The 14548-nt window shown below is 51.8% G+C and overlaps 1 protein-coding gene across 5 annotated transcripts in view; it reads left to right on the top strand.

Moving 5' to 3' along the window:
* BMAL1 (basic helix-loop-helix ARNT like 1) overlaps positions 1 to 14548 on the top strand; it is a 108786-nt gene that overhangs the window by 29167 nt on the left and 65071 nt on the right. For all 5 annotated transcript variants that reach the window (XM_062196471.1, XM_062196474.1, XM_062196473.1 and 2 more), the window contains exon 2: positions 8670 to 8742. The gene's annotated coding sequence lies outside the window, so the exon portion shown is untranslated. The remainder of the gene's footprint in view (positions 1 to 8669; positions 8743 to 14548) is intronic.

The raw sequence follows: 14548 nt of genomic DNA, 5'->3' as shown, positions 1-14548 counted from the left end.
ACACTCTGCAAAGGTACAGGCCCCAGGACAGGAGGCGGAGGTGCAAGGACATGAGGCTATGTTTGGAGTTTGTGCACTCGGCGTGTGGCAGTGGTCCTAGCACTTCAAGAGTGCAGCGGGCATAGTTCTCGGAGCTCACTCAGGCCACACAGCCACTCACAGGAGGGACCGTCGGGATCTGCGTTTTGCAGAGGAAGCTAAGATGTGTAGCTGTTAATGAACTGCCCAACATCACACCGCTCGAGAGCCAAGATGGGAGCACGTTGGTATGGCTCCAGGATCCCTGCGTCTAATCACGAAGCTGTCCTGCCAGTGCACTGGGGAAGAGCAGACACCGGAACCCGAAAGGTGGGCAGAGACCATATGTCCTAGGCTTGGGGTGTCCGTGCTGAGGGGCGGGGCTGGGGAGTCTGGCACAGCCCGCGGGCCTCCCGTTGTGTCCTCCGTGACGGGGGGCAGGTGAGAGCTGGCACTGCTAGGTTGGCATAGCCGGCGGCTTTTCTGCAGCCTAATGAGTTCTGGAAGCTGTTTGCCGAGCTGAGGCACGAGTGTGACTTCCCCCCATCTGAATGCTGTGGCAATCGCTATTTTTCTTGGAAAATTGGGCCCCTGTGGGCTCCGTGTGGGGTTTATTTGAGTTCCATTTTTACAGCCTTATTACCTTGTCCCCATGATGCAAGAAGCCTCTCTCTCTCCTCGAGATTTGCTGTGAAAATTGTTTTGTAAAAGGCACAAAATGATCTCTCTGCTTTGGGAAGCGCCCTGCGCGGCAGCACTCCCCTGCACACACCTCTCCTAGCCCCTGCCGCGCCTTGCCGGCCCCTCTGCTCCGGCTCTGCTCCGTGGCAGTTGATTGAGAACTTTTAGGCAGCTCTTGAGTCTCGCTGCCTGGGCGTCTGCCGTGATTTCTTCCTGGGGAACCTGTGCACGCACACTTGCATTCAGCACCTCCCTGTCTGGCGGGCAGCTCTACCGAGGCGGATGCTGACACCTGCAGCCCGGTGTTGGCCTCTGACCTTGAGTCGGCCACAGGAGCGGGGAGTGCTTAGGGAGCCATGGAGCCGGAGCTGCCTCCAGGCTGAGGGACTTACGTTCCTGAACTCTGTTACTCCTCCAATGTACAGACCAAGAAAAAGGGGTCTAAAGAAATTCATTCCAGGCCACACAGCAGCAGAACTGGGCCTCGACCAGGTCTCTCTGTCCTTGATTCCACATGCTCCATTCGTTCATTCATTTATTCATTCATTCAATAGCAAATGATTTTCTGCAACATGCTAGGGACTGTTTTAGACCCAGCCTGCAAAGCAGAGGGGAAAAGGGAAAAACTGTTGCTTTCAGCTTCTATTCTAATAGTGAAACCATAATAATGACATTTGCAATGTAGGAGTGAGGAAAATAAAGCGAGGAGTTCAGCTCAGAAGTGTTGGGAGGATTTTCAGTGGGGTGGTTAAAGAATGTCTCCTTGAGAGGGGGACCACACTGTGAAGTATTACAAACCCACACTCCGAGATTCTTATGGACAGAAAAGTCCCAGAGCAGCTGCCCCTGACTAGCAGGCGGCATGAAGGAAAGAGAAAGGCAGATCTTCCTGGACACTGGGGAGGAAGCACGCTTCCCCCCACCCGTTGGCTGGGACTTGGTCACGTGCTTGCCCGCAGCAGCCCACCAGGTGGGTGATGAGATCTAAGCCGTGTGTCCACCTGGGAAGGGAAGTGGGTTCTGGTGAGCTCCGTGTAACGCGTATCACAGGGAATGAGGGCGCGAGGCGAGCTGTGTGCTTAGTTGGGGGAAGGACCTGTCACACAAGGGGGAGAGCCCAGCAGAGGCCGCCAGTGTGGCTGAAGTGGAGTGTGGTGGTGGCGAGGGCAGAGGAGTAGCGGGGCCAGGTCGTTGGTGTCATTGGGAGAACCTGGTTGCATTATGAGGGACAGAGTGGAGCCTAGAACAGTTGAGGTTTTGCTGTGGGTGGTAGGGATGGGAGAAGAGGGGAGTGAAGCTCATTCGGAGGCTTTGGCTTTTGCTTGTGACTGTTGGGCTCACTTTCTGTCCTCAAGGGTAAGAAGGGACTTTTTTTTTTTTTTTTTTTTTTTTTTTTTTCAAAAAAGATATCCGAGTGTCTTGTGGCCTCCTGCTCTGCTCTCCCCACAGCTGCTGCTCTCCCACAGTGCTTTCTTCACACACAGGCAACTCAGTCACAGCTGAGCTTGGAGACAGGGGCGGGCTCCTGCAGCGCCACCTCGCACGATGATGGACACCATCGGCAGTGCTCTTAGTCCTCCTCTGGGGTCTTTGGGCTGAGCCTTGAGACCTCCTTGGCCTGATCTGGGAGGCATCCCACGTGCCCTCTGGGTGGCTAAGAGTGCCTACAGGGGCCACTTCCGAACCCTGCAGTGTGCGGCCACTGGCCAGGGCCTGGCCGTGCTATCACAAGACCAGTGTGCTTGGGAATGGAAGCAGACATGGTTTCCTTGGTCCTGCCAAGGCGGACACTGAGATGGGGCTTTTCACAAGGCCATGATCTCACTGGGGACATAACATCCATCTCACGAAGAGGGGACATGAGCTGTGTGAACAGACACCGCGTGCCTACTAGGTACTGGGCACTTGATTTCATTCGAGGCAGAGATGGATTCATGTGGCTAAATCAAGGAGTGATTAGTATTTGTTCTCTTTAGCAGATATGAATGGCATTGTATTTTTAATTTTAGTGTCCATATGTTCATTACTAGTATGTAGGAAATGAATTGGTTTTTGTATTTTATCTTCTCCCTTTCATCCGTGCTAAACCCATTAATTAATTCTAGGAATTGTTTTGCTTATTTCTAGAGATTGCCTACATAGGCAGCCATATGATCCTCACGTAGGGATTGTGTTCCAGTCTGTCTGTGTCTTCCTCGCCCCTTGTCTTACTGTGCTGGCTGGGACTGCGGGTACTGTGCTGAATGAGGGTGCTGAGAGTTGACGTCCTTGCCTTGTGTGCAGTCGTGTGGGAAGAGCGTTCGTCTTCACCATGAAGTGTGCTATGAGCTGGAGGTTTGTTGCAGACGTCACTTGTACTCTGCTGGTATGGGTGTGGGTGGAAACAAGGCTAAAAGAGAGTGCTTATTTTTTAAAAAATTATTTTTTTATTTATTATTTGAAGGGCAGAGTTGGAGAGGGAAGAGAGAGAGAGAGAGAGAGAGAGAGAGAGAGAGAGAGAGAGATCTTCCATCCACTGGTTCACTTCCCAGATGGCTGCAACGGCTGGGGATGTGCCTGGCTGAAGCCAGGAGCCAGCAGCTTCATCCAGGTCTTCCATGTGGGTGCATGGACACAAGTACTTGGGCCATCTTCTACAGCTTTTCCAGGCACATTAGCAGGGAGCTGGAGGAAGTGGAGCAGCTGGGGCTTGAACCTGGCACCCATATGGGATGCTGGTGTCTCAGGCAGCAGTGTAACCCACTGCACCACAACACTGGCCCCTTACTTTGGAGTGCCTATTGTCTACACGTTTTCTGTCTTCCTAGAGGGAGATTCTGTTAGGGCATTTTCTGTGTATGTGGTGTTTCCAATTTGTTGGTTTCTTTAAGACTGGGATATATGAGGTGAAAAGAAAATGTAGGAAGCTCACTTTGTGTTGTTCCTTGGGTCCTGAGGTCCCTGAGTGGATCTGCCTTTTCTGCTTTGGTTTTCATATACAATGCCTGGGGGTTTGAGTGATACTTAGCAGGTTGAATAGGGAGAAGTCGAATAGGTCTACTTCATCTTCCTGGAAATGGCTTGGAGAAGTTGGTGTGTAGGTTGGGGCCAGTCTGTGAAGGGCCTTAGATATCAAGGATTTGGCTCTGCAAGTGATGGCAGGGCTCCTGGGGGCTCACTCTGACTGCGGTGTGGAGCAGTGGTTGGGGGGGGCAGTGGTAGAGAAAGCAAGATAATGAGCTCCTGGGCTGGGGCAGCAGACCTAGGGCAGAAAGGAAGCAGAGGAAGTCCCCGTAGGCAGGGAGGAAGTGCGAGACCACAGGCTGAGCTGGAGCTTTCTCCTTGGGAAGCCACCTGTGAGGTGAGGAAGGAGAGGGAAGAGTGGTAGCTGTCCTAGAGCCCTGGAAGGCTGCAGTGAGCCTGCTTCCCTTCAGGGAAGGAGCCACAGAGGAATCTGGCTGCCGTGTCTGAATCCAGGGGGCGCGCTGGGCAGAGGAAACGCTGTGGGAAGAGGCAGAGAGACAGGAAACAGCACGGCAGCTCTCTTGAGGCTTTGGCTAGTAGAGGCAGAAGTGGCTGGTCGCTGGTTCCGTAGCTGGGCAGGGTGCTGGAGGAGTTGACGAAAGATAGATCTGGAATCCAAGCTGGCTCTGCAGGTAGTCCACCGGCTCCTTGCTTTCTGTTCTTTGGGTGTTGGCGTTGGTCCTCTCTAGTGCAGACACAGGCCGCCCTCCCTGTGGAGACACAGCTGCCAACAACCTCGGGTCACTATCTGAGTGACTGGGAGCTCCTTTCTCCATGTCTGTGTGTCCGTCTGCTCTAGAAAGAGCCTCTGAGTGGCCTAGCTTGGGTGATGTGCCCATCTTCTGGACCAGTTCTTGTTGCCAGGGAGAGGGTGCTCTACTCTGGGCTGGATTATGTGCCCCCTTCTGCTGGGCAAGCACAGCCTTTTTAAGAAAAAGGCAGAGGGGCCCTAGCACTGTGGTGTAGCAGGTAAAGCTGCTGCCTGTGATGCCGGCATGCCATATGGGCACTGGTTTGCATCCTGGCTGTTCGACTTACAATCTAGCTCCCTGCTGCTGTACTTGGGAAAGCAGTGGAAGATGCCCCAGATCCTTGGGCCCTGCACCCGGGTGGAAGACCCACATAGAGTTCCAGATTCCTGGCTTCAGCTTGGCCATTGCAGCCATTCTGGGGAGTGAACCAGTGGATGGAAGATGTTTCTCTCCCCCTCCCTTCTAACTTTGCCTTTCAGATAAATCTTTTTAAAATAAGAAGATAAAGAAGGCAGAGGAAGCAAATCCAGGGAAGATTTAAAAAGACTCCCTCCCTGGGGCCAGTGATGTGCTGTGAGTTAAGCCAACACTTGTGATGCTGGCATCCTGTGCCAGAGTGTTGTTTTGAGTCCTGGCTGTTCTGCTTCGGATCCAGTGCTCTGCTGATGTCCCAGGGAAAGCAGCAGATGATGGCCCAAGTATTTGGGCCCCTGCCCCCCCATGAGCCCCAGATTGGGTCCATGCTCCTGGCTTCAGCCTTCCTCAATTCTGACTGGTATGGCCATTTGGGGAGTAAACCAGCAGATGGAAGATTGCTCTCTCTCTCTCTCTCTGCCTTATGAATAAAATCTTAAACAAAACTACCCAGCATGGAACACACTGTAGCAGGCTATATAGAGTAAATAGTATGGGAGCATAGGAACACTGTAGAATTTTGAGCAGAAGGACTTAATTTCTAAAGTTATTTATTTCTTTGAAAGAGGGGAGTGACAGACCTAACCACTCCCCAGATACCTGCAAGGGCAGAGCTGGGCCAGGCCAAAGCCAGAAGCCAAGAACTTTATCCAGCCCTCCCACGCAGGTGGCAGGAACCCAAGTACTTGGGCCATCATCTGCTGCCTCCCAGTTAACATTAGTAGGTAGCAGAATTGGAAGCAGAGCTGGGACTTGAACCCAGGGATGCACATATGGAATGCAGACCTCACAGGTGGTGGCTTACCCTTCTGCACCACACTGCCTACCCCGAAGTTAGGTTTTATTAAAGTCATTGCAGACAGTGTACAGAGTTGTGGTAGGGAGGGAGGGAGTGGAGGTGTTAGGAGGCTGCTGCCAGAGCTGCGCAGGTGGCTGCCGAGCCCTGAGCTGGGGAGAGTCCTGAAGGATTTTATTTATACTTCACCTCCAGCTCAGTGTCAGGGAAGTGGAGGAGAGGGATGGGGTCCAGAGACAGATAAGCAAGACTGGTGACCAGCTGGAGACAGGAAGAAGAGGGGCTTAAGGAAGATTCCACACCACCACCAAGGGAAAGGGTAGCTTTTCCGTGGAAGCTTGGCCTTGTCTTTGCAAACTAGAAGTGAAGCAGTAGCAGATTGTTCATACCTTCCTGCTTCTTGGGAACTGGGAGAGTCGTTGGCTTCGTGTAGTGCCCTAACTGGAAAAGGAAGCTGACTGGTTACATTTCCCTCCCTTTAAAAAGTTTCCTTTGTAGGAGACATGAGATGATAGGAAATACCATCAGGACTGCCAGTGGGGAAATAGCTGGATGAGAGAAGGGTCCTGGCCCAGAGACCCTACTGTTCCCCACAACCCAGCTGAAACTGTGGCATCATCCTCACTGGGAAGGCGTTTAGGGGATTTAAGCAAAGAAATGGCATGAACTGACGCGTGTTGGAACAGATTAGCCTTTGGGTGGAGGTGGGAGTGGCACCAAAGGTAGAAGCAGAGACCTCAGTGAGGTGGCTGTGGCAACAGCCTAGGCTGGGATGGCGGAGGTGGTGAGAAAGGGTCCTATTCTGCACCTATTTTGAGGGTGAAAGCCAGTTTTGGTGAGGGGTGGCTGTGGAGGAGGAGGGAAAGAGAGAGATGAGACCCACCGCTAATCCTTTAGCCTGGGCAACTGGAAGAATGTAGTCTTCAACTGAGATGGGTCAGGTGCTGGGGGAGGCCAGGGGTTTGTGTTGGATGTGTTGAGTTTGAGACGTGGTCCAGCTTGTCCTACTCAGAGCTCCTATGAATCTGACTTAGTGCTTGATGGTGGCAGTTGAGTATAGCAGTCAGGAGTTTAGAGGAGGGGGCTGGGCTCAGCATAGACGTGGCATTTGATTCGAGATCACAGCACATCACCAAGGGAGTGTGCAGACAAGAGAGGAGAGCAGAACTGGGCCCTGGGGCCCTGTGATCCAGGAGGCAGGGAGATAAGAAAGGACAGGAAAAGGGGAGAAGCCGCCTGCGGAAGGGTGGGAACACAGAGCCACTCCTAGTCTGGAAGCCCAGTGAAGAGAGCAGTGGAGCCAGAAGACAATAGTTGGTGATGGAAGCTATAAGATGAGAATGAAGAGGTGAACCAGTGAATCCAGCAACATGGAGGACAGGCCAAATGCATGCGTTTGCATCCAAGTTTAACCTTGCAATGAAGATACCATTCTTTCCCTGAAGGGGAATATAATGCTGGCGGGGTGGGGGGGATCATTTAAAATGGACTGAAATAAGTTTGAGCAGGATGTAAAGATAGTACCATGGGAGTTCAGCGGAAGGGGACCCTACCCTGGCTTCTGTGTGGAGGATGGACTCAGATTCCTTTGTTTCATCATTCATTCATTCAACAGTGACTTATTGGATGCCAGGAGCTTGAGGAAAAGGAGAAGGGAGGAGTTATCCTTTAATGGCTGTGGTGTTTCGGTTTTGCAGGTGAAAAGAGTTCTGTGGTGTGGTGGCAGTAAGGGTTGTGCAGTCACGTGGAGGCACTTTAATACCGCGGAGCTGTTCCCTTGAAAAGTGGTGAAGGTCATAAATTTGGTGCTATGTGGATTTTACTGCAATTTTAAAAAGTGAAGGAAACAATGTTTGGGTCCTCACCATGAACTGGGATAGAGATAATGTGGAGAGAAGCAGGGGTGGATGCCCAGCCAGAGTGCGTGTTTGGGAGCTGGCCATCAGTGCTGTCTGCCTGGTGGGGTCTGCGGAGGAAACCTGTGTGCTCAGGCTGCAGAGTCGGGCAGGGCTGGTTGATACAGGCCTGGCGTTCTGGCTACAGAGCTGGGCTTGCCCTTTTAGGTTCCTGCCCTGGGCATTGTCATCCCAGAGGTGTGTGTTTAGATTTATCTCATTAACCCTTCCTGTCAAACTATTGCCTATTAAAAGTAATGGGACTGAAGTCTGCATTTCTCTGGTGAAATCTGTGGCCAGGCAAAATTTTAGATTCCCAGGCATGTGTTAATGAATTGAATAGGTTATTTTTACAGTGATTTTACAAATGTTTGTTTTTTTCAAAGATTTTATTATTTGTTGGTTTGGAAGCAGACACACACACACACACACACAGATTTTTCCATCCGTTGGTTCACTCCCTAAATGCCTGCAGCAGCCAGGGATGGGCTGGGCTCGGCTGAAGCCAGAAGCCTGGAATTCCATCCAGCTTTCCCACTTGGGTGGCAGGGACCAAGGTACTTGGGCAATCCTCTGGTCCCTTCCGAGGATTTATTAACAGGAAGCTGGATCAGAAGCGGAGTAGCCGGGACTTGAATTAGCACTAAGATGTGGGATGCAGGCTTCACAGGCAGTAGCTTAACCCACTGTACCACGAGGCCTACTGCTGCAAGTGTTTGTTGAGGACCATCTAAATTGTGCCTTCTGTGTTCCAGGCAATGGGGGCTGGGGATGGGCTGATTTAACAGGCTTTGTCTTTCAGAAAGCTTACAGACTGGAGATCCCCATTCGTAAATAAGGAAGTGTGCTTCATGTGCCATGTGTTGCCATAAACGTGTCACCAGTTTATAAGAGCTGAGAGGGAGGGGTACCTGGCCTGCCTGAGGCATGGTGAGACTCCAAGGGAAGACTGTCCAATGGATTTAAAAGCTACTTGGGGGTTTTATGGGAAAAAAGAGCAGAGCTGGGCATCCTGGAGGATGACGAATTGAAGCCTATTGGGCATTATGAATTTAAAGAAAATGTAAATCTTCTGTTTTTCAGCTAAACTCTTATCTCATTGGCTTTTAGGTGGTGCTGGCTAGAGTGCATGCTTTTGGACTCAACTTTAACTTTTCAAATGTGGAATTCTAGGCTTTCGATGGTAAGTCTGTTTGATGCCTTTTTTACTGAATTGTGCTGCTGAAGATTGGCATTTGGAATGAGTTATCATTGACAAGTGCTCTATGGAGATGCCCAAACCTGAACTGTAGAAGACTCTATAGTAGGGGCTAAAAGCATCCCTAAGAGAAGCAAAAGCTCCCTCAAGTTTTCTGTGGCAGGTGCAGGGATGAAAGACAAAGGAAGAGAATCCACAGGGAATGGATACAGCTGGGCTCATGGAGAGGTAGAGCTTTGATGGCCTTTTGAAGGAAAAGGTAGACTGGGAAAAGTTGAGGGAGGAATGAAATAAGAGTTTTTGAGGCTTGATGACATGAGTGTAAAGTGTAAAGAAAGTAGGCTCAGTCACAGGCCCACAGGAGCCAAAGCTTCCTCCAAGGAGTCGTGGGCAAGAGCCTTGGCTGGATCTGCTGGCATCTGATGATTCTGCCCCAGGGTCTGGAAACTGTTTTGTGAAGGACCAGATGCTCAATATTTTTTGGCTTCATAGACCACGTGGTCTCTGTCACAACTACTCAACTCTGCGGGGGTAGCATGCAAACAGCCATAGATGATATATAAGTGAATGGGTGGGCTGTGAGCCAATAGAACTCACAGAAACAGGTGGCACACCGGATTTGGCCAGTAAGTTGTAGTTTACCAACTCCTTTACCAGACCCTGAAGGCTGAGCTGAGGCAGTTGCACTTATCGTGAAGGCAGTGGGAAGTCATTGATGTTATTTTGCCAAAGAAGTAAAATGGCACAGTTGATACTTTAGGAACATTGATCTGATGACTGGATAAGAGGTGTGGACCCCTGTTAGAAGGCAAGAGCAGCAATTCAATCCTGAGGTAGTGTGACTAATGGTGGTTAAAGTGGAAGCAAAGGACCATTAGAAGAGATACTACAAAGGAACACTATTTTCAGTCTTCTTAGACTTTAAAGACAGGAATCCAGAAGATGAAAGCTTCAACTTGGTGGTCCACAATGGTGCCATTGGCAGAAGTGTGGATATTGAGGGCGGGAAAGGGTAGTTGATGCACCTAGTTTTAGATACGTTCGATTTTGAGATGACAATGGTTCATTTGCAGGAAATGTCCAGTAGATACTGGACATTCAGGACTAATGCTGGACTGGGAAGGTTAAGTGTGGAGACATAGAATGGAAATTATAGAAAGAGTAGGCGAGGCCTTGGGGAATGGGTGTAACATTGGGGTGGGAGGAAGAAGGTAGAGGAGACCCAGAGACTGTGGCAGAGCAGTCCTAGGAAGAGGAGAGGAGGGAGTGGCAGAGAGTTGAGGGAAAGGGGCTGCAGGGAAGCTACTGAATTTGTGATAAGGTATTAACACTGACCTTGAGGAATGTGATGTCCCAAAAGAGGAAGGGGGGGGGGAGCCAGGTTGCATTGGGTGGGTCACATGTGAATGATAAAGAATTGAGATGTTACTGAAGCACACCACTCCGGATAAGCTATAGCTCTTTGCTGGTGACATTAAACTTTACTTTAGTTCTCAGGCAGGCAAAGCATGCTGTGACCAGTTCTCATTTCCTTCTTTGGAGCCAAGCCGTGTTTGGGAGCTGTTGTGTACATTGGGCTTGTGAGTGTGTTCTTAGGCTCCCTTGGAGGTGTGGTATCCATAACTCTGCCACAACTTGCACCACAGAATCCAGCCCGTGTTTGGGACTCTTGCCATGAGACAAGATGTGATCTGTTGGGAAAATAGTTGCGTTTGTGTAAATTGGAGGATAAAATGGAGTGGAATCAAAAATTGGAATAGAGCTTCTTACTGCAGAGTCCATACCAGCATAAGGAATTTGGGACAGTCCCTCAGGTCATCGACTGTGTATCACTTTGTGTTCTAGCATGGTGAGGGTATGTCCTTTGATTTGAGTTCTAAGTGGTTTTTGACTTGCCTTGTGTGAAAATAGAAATCTAGTAGTTAGAGCAGCAGGTGTGACTGGTTTGCAGCCGCCATGTATTGAATGCTCATCATGTACCAGTACAGTGCTCAGGGCTCCGTGTATCATTTCACTTCACCTTTGCAACTGCCGGTGACAGGAGAGTTAGTTTTTCTGTTTTTTCAGCAGTACAGAGATTACATAGTGAAGAAGTTGAGTAACTGTCCCAAGGATTTGAAGCCAGTTTGGATGATCCCTGGTTTATGCCGCTCCCTGTTTTCTCTGCCGGAGCCTGGATCTCCCTTCCTGCTCCAGGTTAAATATTCAGAGCTGTGGTGGATGTTTGCACTTGCTGGGAATCTGTGAAAAGGGTGGGAAGAGACTGAAGAACCTCAGATGCTTTCGTGGTATCCTCGGGTGAAACCTTGTTCTAGTTGGAGAAGACCACAGCCTTGGGCTGGGAAAGGCAGATCCCTAGAAGGCATGTGAGGCAGATTCCAGGCCCACTCTGTGGCACTCAGCAATGCCATTTCTGCTTACGTACCTGGTATTTCTCTCCACTCCCTTCCAACTTCGAGCTCCAGGGACAGGGGCCTATTTTGTCATTTTGATCGTCACAGTCCCAGCGTCTAGCAGAGAAGTGGGCATGTAGTATATCATGTGTTCCCCAATTACCTGTTTTTTTAAAAGATTCATTTTATTTATTTGAATGACAAAGTTTACAGAGAGAGGTAGAGACAGAGAGGTCTTCCATCTGCTGGTTCACTCCCCAGATGGCCGCAACAGCCGGAACTGAGCCTATCAGAAGCCAGGAGCTTCTTCCGGGTCTCCCATGTGGGTGCAGGGGCCCAAGGGCTTGGGCCATCTTCTACTGCTTTCCCAGGCTATAGCAGAGAGCTGGATCAGAAGAGGAGCAGCTCGAACCTGTGCCCATATGGGATGCCGGCACTGCAGGCGGAGGATTAACACAGTGCACCAGCCCCTGTAACACATTCCTAACCTTAGCCCAGCCATCACTGCTGGGTACATTTCCCAAGGCTGTGTTCTGTGTTGGGGGTGGCCTGACCACTGCCTCCCAAGAGGGAACTCAGCTCCAGTTGCCCCTTGCCCTTCTGGGTACCTTCCTTCTCCATCCTGTACCCCTCTGTGACCTGGAGGTGACCTTCCTGTGGCTCCCAGAACACCCTGCCTGTCTCTCTCGCAAAGCACTTATCAATGTAAGTGTTGATTTACTTATCTGTTATGTTCAGTAAACTGAGCTCCTTCAGGGTGGAGAGCACACACACAATCTCTGTGTTCCCAGTGCCAGCACAATACACCTGGCTCAGGAAGTGTTTGTTGAAAGAGAGAGGGTAGCAAAGTCTGTTTGTGCAGCCGAACAACAGATTTAGAACATGATCCCCTATACTGGAAATTGGAGGTTCATTGGCCGTTGCGTTTGGTGGGGGCCCCTCCTCTTCTCAGCGTCGAGTACAGGTTGTTCCGGCCTTGGGTCTGTGACTGCCTGCGGTGTTCCCAGCATATGGAGCTTCAGGAACGTCACTTCTCTGTTTTCTTTACCCCTGACTTTTTGAAGTTCCTGTTGTTGCCAATGGCATAATTGCGATTTGAAATAAAAAATAATCCATCAAGGAATTCTCAAGAATGGGGTCTGCCCGGCTTGGTCCTGGATGAATCTCAATCTCCTACATTAGCCCAGCCGCTCTCTGGCCACCTCTTGCCCTGCATGGGGCACTGAGAATGCTTTCCTTTCGGGGGTTGGGGGTGGGGGGGAACTAACCGCCACATCCCCCCCCCTCCCCGGGGTCCTCTGTGGAGGTGCCCAGGGGCATGTTTGTCTTTGGCACCTTTTGAAGACTCAGTGCTCAGCAGTAACCAACAGGAAGAAGCCCTGACTCTGACTCCGGGGCTCCCAGTCTGGAGAGCCTGACTGACTCCCCACAGGAGCTGGGGTGGTGCCCCTTGTCCATGGCAAGTGCATTTGCATGTTTTCATATAGGGCCTTCAGCTGGGCGCTGGTGCCTTCCTCACTTCTCAGTTCTGCCAGGAGCGTGGCTGTCATCTGGGGGCTCCCAGCGATCCGGGAGAGCTGTATCTGGCATAGAGGTGTCCCGTGTCAGGAGCCCCCCGGCTCTTAGGGCTGCTTTCCTTGCCTGGAAGTGCTGCTGCTGCCACCGTTGCTGGCGGGGCCATCCTGCAAGCTGTTCCCTCTGCGTGAAAGAGTTTTCCCCTTTCTGCCCAGCTCATGCTCACACAGCCTTCAGATCCTAGCCACTCCGGTGGAAGCGTTCCCTGAGGAGCAGGCTGGATCTTATCTCCATTCCCATTTCGTTGTCCAGCACCATCCGAGTGCCTGGTGGGGTAACCACTTAGTATTAGCCGCTCGCTGCATGCTGGCTGTGGTAAGCGTTATCACTGTTCCACCAAAGATGCCCGCTAGGGAACTGGGGCCCTGCCCAGCGGAGTCTGTGGCGGGGAAGGGGTTGTCCCAGGCACCCGCCTGCGGTCAGCTCATACCCCTTCTCTACTCCACGGTCCCTCTGCCACACGTCTCAGCAGCCCCATCCTCCTGCTCCTCCGTAGCTCTTGTCGCTGAGGTCCTTTTACACGGGCTGTGTGGTTACTAGTGAACCTTCCCCTGCCACACAGCCCCCTGTAAGCCCCAGGACAGTAGGAAGACCTGGGTCTCAGCCCCAGCATGGCCACCTTGCCCCTGGCAGCATGTGGGCCTGGGCAACAGACATAGGAGAGCCACTCAGGGCCCCTGCTCTTTGGAGCTCCGGGCCATGTGTGTGTGTACGTGTGCTATGGGGGGGGGGGGGGTTCAGCTCTCACCATCACCTTCCTGTGTCTGTCCCCAAGCCCGCTGTGCTAAGGAGGCACCTGTGCCTTGACAGTGTCTGTCCCTCAATGCCTTTGCCCTCCCCTCCACCTCGCAACCCACTGTGGCCCTTCTGCAAGGCAAGGGCCCCTCTGGCCTCCCCGGGCAGGGCCAGCTGTGCTCTCTGCTGTCCTGGGGACGGCACAGCCTCTGAGGATGACTGACTGTGGTGAGTCGTAGTGTCCTTGTCCTTCCTTCCACCCCCTTGAGCCAGCCCTGGCCTGTGGTCTCTCGGGCCGGGCAGTAAACACAGCATTCAGGGCCCTGGGCTGTCCAGGGAGGGTAGAGGGAAGTACGGAAGTCGCCGCCCACAGAGCAGCTGCCTTGCCGTGCAGGGGGTGCATTTGCACGTGTGCATGTGTGAGTAGGCGTGTGTGTTTCTTCCACACTGTCTACCTTCGTAACTTACCCCTCTGCCGATTCTTCTTCAGGGGTCTGGGGCGGGGCTTTGGGTAAGAGATCTGGCTCTTGGCAAAATAAGTCTCTCCCCTCCCAATTGGAAGCGCATGCCCCCCTTTCCCTGTGCCCCCTCTGTGGTACCTCAGCAGCCACTTCAAAGTGTTGGTGTGGCTCCGGGGACCCTCTTCCCAGGCCTCATGCCGATGGCAGTGACTGGCTGGCTGGCTGCGCAGGGAAGCCCTGTCCCTCAGGGCACCTCCCTGGGCCTCCAGGGCCTTCTAAGGCCACCCTGGATGAACTCCAGATGACTCACACTGTTTTTAAGTGGGAAAAAAATAAAAATTAAAAAATGGCTTTAGACCAAGTGGGGGAAGTGGATGTGGGGAAGAAGGAGGAGGAGGTTAGCCACACCCTAGGTACCTTTGCCAGCAGTACGCCGATACGGCCTTGAGGCCCACATGGCCTCCTGGAGACCTCTTCAGAGGGTGCTCAGGACGCTGGCGTTGGGCTCCACATGCTAGCTCTCCATGCCTCAGTTTCCTCACCTGTAAAATGGCATCTCAGGTTCTGGTAAAGATAAAATGGGAACCTGCTTAGCACTGTGCCTGGGGTGCAGACAATACCAAACAG

The sequence above is a fragment of the Lepus europaeus genome, chromosome 7 (assembly GCF_033115175.1).
Source record: "Lepus europaeus isolate LE1 chromosome 7, mLepTim1.pri, whole genome shotgun sequence".
Lineage (NCBI taxonomy): Eukaryota > Metazoa > Chordata > Mammalia > Lagomorpha > Leporidae > Lepus > Lepus europaeus.
Note: the sequence above shows the minus strand (reverse complement) of the source record. Positions and strands in the feature narration are given on the sequence as shown.